Source organism: Sceloporus undulatus, chromosome 3 (assembly GCF_019175285.1).
Source record: "Sceloporus undulatus isolate JIND9_A2432 ecotype Alabama chromosome 3, SceUnd_v1.1, whole genome shotgun sequence".
In the NCBI taxonomy this organism is placed as follows: Eukaryota; Metazoa; Chordata; class Lepidosauria; order Squamata; family Phrynosomatidae; genus Sceloporus; species Sceloporus undulatus.
Genome location: NC_056524.1, coordinates 65,882,339 through 65,890,337, shown reverse-complemented (window position 1 = coordinate 65,890,337; position 7,999 = coordinate 65,882,339). Strand labels below are relative to the sequence as shown.

At 41.7% G+C, this 7,999-nt stretch overlaps 1 protein-coding gene across 2 annotated transcripts in view; it reads right to left on the bottom strand.

Annotated features, from left to right (window-relative positions):
• Nucleotides 1-7,999, bottom strand: part of IFNAR1 (interferon alpha and beta receptor subunit 1) — a 52,298-nt gene that overhangs the window by 7,179 nt on the left and 37,120 nt on the right. The gene's annotated exons all lie outside the window — the stretch shown is intronic.

The following is a 7,999-nucleotide window of genomic DNA, read 5'->3' as shown; positions in this document are numbered from 1 at the left end:
AAAGTGGTAAATCAAGAGGTAGAACAATCAGAAGTGGGGCTGGGATGGGTTGACTGACTAAAGGTTAAAGGCTGATCTAATGCTTCACCCATAGCCCTAGTGTCTCACACCAGCCAGTTCAGCTGTATTCTGTACACATATGTGTGTGCATTTCTTTCTCTTATATCCTTGGCAAAGCAGACTTGTTTTTTTTATTTTGTTTTCCTCCCCTCCAACTGATTCTTAGCGATAAAAGGCAGCTCCAACCTGTTCCCGCCATGTCCTATTCCTGGAATTCAACAAAAAAAAAAAAAAAAGGAGCTTTCCACCCACGCAGCTCTGCTCTTCAACAGCAGGGGCCAGAAGAGAACCTAATAAATAATGGCAGGCAGGGGGGGGGGGGGGGGGGGGGCGGCAAGGAAAGCACTTGAACCTTTAAAGTTTAATTTTAAATAAATGTTATTTTTTTCTGCCAGTAATGTGATGCCCTAGCACTTGAGAAATTAAATTATCTCAGAAAATTGTTATTTTAGAACAGGCATGATGCATAGCATCTCAGCCTTATCAATACAAAGATATCCCATCTAATTCATACAGACTCTAACATATAAACAATGAAGACAGATTAGAATATTAGAACTGCAAGTAACTATAGTATTGTTTGTTTTGCTCATATAAGAGATTAGGGACACGTAAAAGCAGGAAGTCACCACTGGGTTTCTTTATTACAGCAAATGGGTTTTAAAGTATAATGCACTCCTGTTGAACTCCTGAGAATTTACATATTATAAATTATAGAGTTGGGAAAGAAAAGGGCCATGCAGGACCTCAATCAAGCATACCAACAGATGGCCATCCAGCCTTTCTAAACCCTCCGGGAGGACTTCAACATTCGAGGAGAGTGTTCCACTGTCGAACAGCCTTCTATCGAGAATATTGAGCTGGATCTCTTTTGCTGTAGCTTGCATCCATTTCTGGTCCGTCTCTGGAGTAAAAAAAACAGCTTGCTCCTTTCAATATGACATCCCTCAAACATTTTAAAAGGGCTATCAATCCCTTAACCTCTCTTCTCAGGTAAACACCCCAGCTCCCTAAGTCGTTCTCATGGCATGGTTTCCAACCTTCCACCATTAGTCACCGTCCTTGGACCACTCCAGTTTCTCAATGTCCTTTTTGAACTGTGGGCTAGAACGGCACAGTATTCCAGGTTGGCTTGACCAAAGCAGAAACAGTGGCACTATACTTTTCTTGATCTGCACTTACTTTTATTGATGCAGCCTAAATTGCATTGCTTTTTTAGCTGCCCTCCACTGTTGACTTATGTTCACTGTGGTTACTTGGATTCTAGATCCTTTCACACGGAGTCCCTTAAACCGGCCCCCATCCAATCTAGTATTTTGTTTTTCTGCCCTAAGTGCGTCCTTCATTTTTCTGTGTTGAATACTTTGTTAGCTCGGTTCAGTATTTAAACGGCTTCATATCCCTTACCTCCTTTCCAGGCTAAACCCAGCTCCCTAGGCGTTATCATAGGTCGGTACAACCCCGGGTCCATGGAGAATACATGCAAAGGCATTGTTTAAAACTGCATTTTTCTGTAGTGTAGATGCCACCAGAGAAGGCTCACGACCTTGTGAAAACTGCAATACCAGGATTCAAAATGCAAACCCAGGACGGAGAGGCGCTACAGCGCTTAAAGTGGTGTAAAAATGTTATTTCTGTGCGTATTGATCATGAGGAAAATTTGCGTTTGACTGAATGTACAGAACTTTAATGAAGCATTTAAAACCAGTCTGGAATAGCCATATATATCAGAATAAATACTTCGGCTTTACGGATGAAGTTCTGAGTACCTCTCGTTAGGCTAAACCATTAAAGTCTAATCACTGTTTTCCTTCACTACTGTCAAACTGTCGCATTTTTACTGGAAGCAAATCCCATTTCCCTATGTAATATTATTGTTCAATGTGCACTTTATTTGTCCGAATAGAAATTCTCACACACGTCTGATACTTCTTCTAATTTACAGAAATATATAAATGTCTTGTCTCCAGAGCAAATCCCAAATAGTGTGGAGAGATGTGTCTGGGAATATCCATGAAACATGAGGTCGCCTTCAACAGTGACTTGAAGGTAATACCGCTACCACAGAGCCTCAGTCATTTCCTTTCTCTCTCTCTCTCTCACACCCCATCATCTCATCATCACATCTCTCATCACATCATCAGGGGCTGCAGGTTGCCCATACATCTGCCTTCCAAAATCTTCATTTGGTTTTGTTACATGACTTAGATTCGCAAATAGTAATATTACTATTACACTACAATATCTACTTACTCACTTCACTGTTTGTCTTTGAAAAAATCTTTTGTACTGTAGAGGTGGAGAAGCGGAGCGGGTTGATGGTGAGGAGGGTAGAAGGGGCAGGAGGACCCAGAAGATACAGAGGGATGGGAGTGGAGGAGAATAGGAGACAGGTGGGCGAAAATGTGGAGGGCAAGGCACGACCCGGATAGAAGAGGAGGAGCCAGGCCCTTATAGGAGAGAGGGCAGGTGGCCAGGGGAAGGATTACGGGAAGTGGGGACAGTAAGGCGGACGGAAAGGGAAAGAACAGGTTAAAGCACTCCCTTTTGGGTCGGAGCCATCAGCTTGATTTCTTGAGGAACCTCGGGTAGGCCGTAGCCCGTTATCTCTCAAATCGCCATGGGGAGGGGGAGTTTGGGGAACCTACTATAGCCCCATTGGAGAAGCTCTGTTGGGGTCGGCAACCTGGGACGGGAGCTAAGGGAGAGAGTGCGAACGCTCCTGCCCCGGTGTGCCTTGGAAGTCAGAGTGGGCATTTGAGCCTTCGCCGTCGGAAGATAGCCCCGGGGGGGGGGGCATCAGTGCGTTTGGGCAGGGACCCTGCTCTCTGTCTCGAGTGACGCGCCCCAGCCGGGCATGGCCAAGGATTTTTGTTGTGACTCCTCATAAAGTATTTTTGTTTTTCAATGGCACCCTTCTGGTACACATATTTTCTGTTGTGATGTGCTCTCCCGGATCCCCACGGAGCCACTCCCAGCTAGGCCCCTAGCTTCCCCACTACCAAATCCTTTTAGCCAAGATCATCAATCAATATGCTTCGGTGCACTTTCTGACAATTAAAAAAAGCTCGAGTGGGGGCATCAAATACCATGCACTGCTACTCTTTTGTGTTCCATATGCTACAAATGGAGAGTGATACGAAAATATATTCTCTCCACCCCCACAGTCAGTTTTTTCCTCACTCCCAAATCACTCGGTAGATATGCCAGGAGCTCAAATTTCAGCAAAACCATGTGGGTGGAGCAGATGAGACTTAAAGCAATGATTGCGCCAGCAGAATGCAGCCCACATCTCCTCCCCCTGCATATATATCGTAGCACACAAGGATTATTCAATGTTCTAACTCTTGCTATCCTGTAAGAAAAAACATTTCAATGGGTACACATTATACTCTCCTCCACAAAGAACAGATTAGAATTAAGAAAGAAACAAGGTACAAAACTTTTTAAAATGTTTGAGAAACACTGATAGCTTGGTCAATGATTGTCATTTGATTCTGATTCCAACAGTAAAGATGCCCTGATATCCTGCATTAAATCATGTACATTAACTTGGCGTCCGTCCCCTTAACCCCACCTTAGCTGGAATGCAGATCTTGAAACTATTCCCAAATGGATTCAACTCCAGCTCAAAGGGATTCCTATCCCTCAGCTTAAGAATTTTAACTCAGGAGTGTAATACTGCGCTATTGGCAATCTTAACAGTACCATTATGTTTGAAAAAGAATTGTAAATGCATAAGATTACATAAGGCACAGTCCCTGTTGTGCGCTGTAACACAAATCGCCAACACCACAATGTTGGCACATTTGGTCAGAGAAGAAGTGCCTTCCTTTTGTGAAAAGCTGGGACCCTTTTCTTTGGAAGTGCCATCCATAATGCGCAGAAGACCATTAATATTGACAACTATTACTGAACAATCAACTGGTATCCACCAGCATAAATTTACAGTCGCAGGATGTCTTTGTGTTTTAACAACATTTAGCACACCTCCAGTAATACGAGGTGAAACATTTTCCCATTAGTTGACGATATTAGGTTGTCCCATATTCCAGCAGTTCTTCCATAGCAGTAAACAAATTCAAATATTGAAGCCACCTGCTAGCCTATTTTGGGATACAACATTTGTGAATCATCTTCTAGATTCTGCCTATTTACTGTCAAACTCATGTTGCTTTCTTTCTGTGATTTAAGATCTTTATCTCAGAAATATCATCATGATTGAATATTTCGAGTTTGGCTATCTCTTCACTCTTTATGGTCTTTCACATCGACAATTAACATCATTGGAGACACTTACTGTCAACAATGACAACACAGTCTCTTTGGTTCTTCTGAGTCAGCCAATGAACCGCTCACATCTTTTCCTTCATGCTCTGCAGGTGGAGCAAGAAACCAGAATAGAAAAAAAAAACTCACTTTCAATTGTATAAAAATCAATTTTATATACTATTAGTTTTGCAATAAGCTTTAACTGTGCAAAAAACGGTGAGGTGATTTCTACATAAAAAAATACAGAAAGTATTTGTACAGCTAGAATTACTTAGTCATTGCTGTTTATCAGAGACTGAAGGTTCACGGTAAAATACTAAAACTTACTTTTTCTCAGAAGCATTACAAGTAAGTTCAGACACTGGAATAGGATGGAGCTAAGTCAAACAGATATTATGCAAGGTAAAACTCCAACAAAACTGGTAATTGCCATGAGTTCTTCGATAATGTTAATATCTATTCTTCCATAGTGTCTAGTAAGTGTTTCCCGCCACGTCTGCATTTTACTGTCTCTTGCCAACCAAATATAACGACTACACATGAAAGCCAAGAAGGTGGTGAGGTGAATGAAGAGGCTTCAGTCAATCACAAGCAGATGTTGAGGGGAGCCAAGCTGCTGTTTTTGGCATGGGAGAAAGGAGTACTGGTGTTTGGCAATGAGAGCCAGATAAATTACTGTAGTATTCATACTAAAACTGAGTCCAACCAATGTGCATTTGGCCTTAAGTGAAAGAAGACTGGATTTCAATTCTAGTCATACAGAATGATAACAGTTTCATTATTATCAACATTGATTCTTTGGGAAAACTTGCTCAGATAAAAAAAACAAAAATGTGTTCTATGTTTCAATGCACATACATAGAAAACAGTCTACAATTTTGCTTGTAGATTAAAAATAATACATGTGTGTGATAATTGGGGTGGGGGGGGGAGAAGACTGTTTTTTAAGACCAGAGAGTATTCACAGAAGACATTCTTCAGTGATGCGGCAAACAATCGGCTACTGGAGATGTGAAAATAGTTAACTTTACACTGGCATTATATTTGGAGCATGCATACTTAGCAGGGGAATTGCCAAGTATACAAGGTGCTAGGCTATATTTCAGAAGGCAGTATCAAACTACCTCTGTGTATTTCTTGCATCAGAATGCTATGAAATTCAGGGGTTTGCCATAAAATGACAGATGACATGGAGGTACACATGCACACATGCAGTACTCATTGTGGGCGTGTGCAGAAAGGTATGTAATGTCGGTGTAGTATCCTGCCAGGAGGAGGTGAAAAGTTAGGAGGACCTTGAAACTTACCTTTTCTTTTATGGGGTGGGTCAGTGTATTGAAGAAAACAGACTTAACGACATTATATGAGTTAAATAAAATTCCAATCCATATACAGTATTAGAGAAATTTGGGAGATGGCCAAAATAATGTGTATGGCGGATCACCTGTAACTATAAGCTGAAAGAACATATTCTCAAACCAGGGATCTTGCATACACACAGATATTTCAAAAGCAGCTCCCAAGCATCAAAAAATCTTGTTTTGGTGTAACTGGGATACTTCCTTTTGTTCTCGTGTAACACACAGCACCACAAACACTCCAACATGTTCCTACTCCCTGTGGAAAAGGCAATCATATCTCACGTGAGCTCTGCATACAGAAATGGATAAAGGAAGAAAATCAAGCATAAATACTTTATGGTCAAAGGAGGGCTGCATTTTGGAAAAAATGCATATTTGACTTTCTTCCACTGTAATTGAAAACCGATTAAACTGCTACCACTACACCAATGCTATGGTAATTGCAATTATAATTTATTACGTGTAAGCTAAGACTCTCCGCAAAAAAGAAACAAAAAAGTAAAATTGATTGGAAAAGTGGTAAATCAAGAGGTAGAACAATCAGAAGTGGGGCTGGATGGGTTGACTGACTAAGGTTAAAGGCTGATCTAATGCTTCACCCATAGCCCTAGTGTCTCACACCAGCCAGTGCTCGGTATTCTGTACACATAGTGTGTGCATTTCTTTCTCTTATATCCTGGGCAAAGCAGACTTGGTTTTTTATATGTAGTTTCCCCTCATCCAACTGATTCTGCAGATAAAGGCGCTCCCAACCGTTCCTGCCAGGGTCCTATCCTGGAATCAACCTTGCACTGCCAGTAGGAGCTTTCCACCACCCACGGCCTCTGCTCTTCAACAGCAGAGGCCAGAAGAGAACCTAATCAATAATAGCAGGCATGTGGGGGAGGGGGGGCGGCAAGGAAAGCACTTGAACCTTAAAGTTTAATTTTAAATAAATGTTATTTTTTTCTGCCACTAATGTGATGCCCTACACTGAGAATATAATTTCTCAGAAATTGTTATTTGGAACAGGCAGGATGCATAGCATCCAGCCTTATCAATACAAAGTATAAAAACTAAGGCCTGTTACAGACTGCTAAAATAAAGCGGGTTTGGGTCTCTGGAGGTATCAATTTAAATGATGCATGGGTCCAAAGAGTCCGAAGGTTATGCCAAAGCCACACTCCATTCCTAAGCCACTGGAGTGCAGCTTGTGGGCAGCTTCCGGATCTTAGGATGCATGCATCATTTAAACAGCAACCCCAAAGCAGGGGTAGGCAACCTTTTTGAGCCGGGGGCCGGGTTGCTGTCCCTCAGACAACTGGGGGCCGAAGCCAAAAAAAATATTAAAAGTTTTTTTTAAAAAAATAAATAATAATTAATAAAACCAGGACAAATGTAGCAAAATTTTCAATGGAAGACACTTTTTTAAAAAAAAATGGAGGACATGCAAAAAATTTGCTGATTTTTTAAAAAATGTAAATAAATGCATGTTTCTGAGGCTCTCGACAATGCCCCCCGAAGGCCCCGACGCAATCGGCGGCAGGACTGGGCTGGGGCGGTCCCAAGGCCTCTCCGGGCGTCAACAGCCCACGGGCCGCAGGTTGCCTACCCCTGCTCCAAAGAGACCCAACAGCTTTATTTTGGCAGTCTGTAACAGGCCGAAGTTTGCTCTAAGTCAAGATCTAGTAGAGTAACACTGAGGCCTATAATTGCAATAAATGTCAAAGCTTATTACAACATGCTTTTTAACAGAAAAGTCCAGAAGTGTAACTTTTGTTGGGGCCGTGATCATAATCAATCACAAAGCAATATTTCTACTCAGTTTACGTCCATCACTCTTATAATGCACGTGTAAGTTTCCAGCCTTCTTATATTTATGGAAGATTTGCAGATAACTGCATGCACTATGTGATACTGGTATCGGAAGGACTGGATATATCAAATAGAGATGGGGAACTTCCACTTTATAAGTAGCAATTGCGGGAACAGATTGAGATGCAAGTTTCTTCTTTTTATTATATCAGTTCAGTGAATGGAATAAAAGCCACTACAGGTACTCAAATCAGTGGGTCCCCAAACTGGTGCTTTTACAGGAGTTTGGACTTCAGCTCCAGATCCCAGACTATTGGCCAACAGGGCTGAGGTTTCTGGGAGCTGAAGTCCAAAATCTCCTTAAAGTTTGGGGACCCATGCTTTAAATGGTCTTCACGAACTCTTTGAAGGTAGAAAACAACACAGACAGCTGAACTGTAGGTTGCTGTGTGGCAAGAATACGAGTACTGTACATATAAAGTTGTTCATTTGGCGTACTTTTACTTCAACTC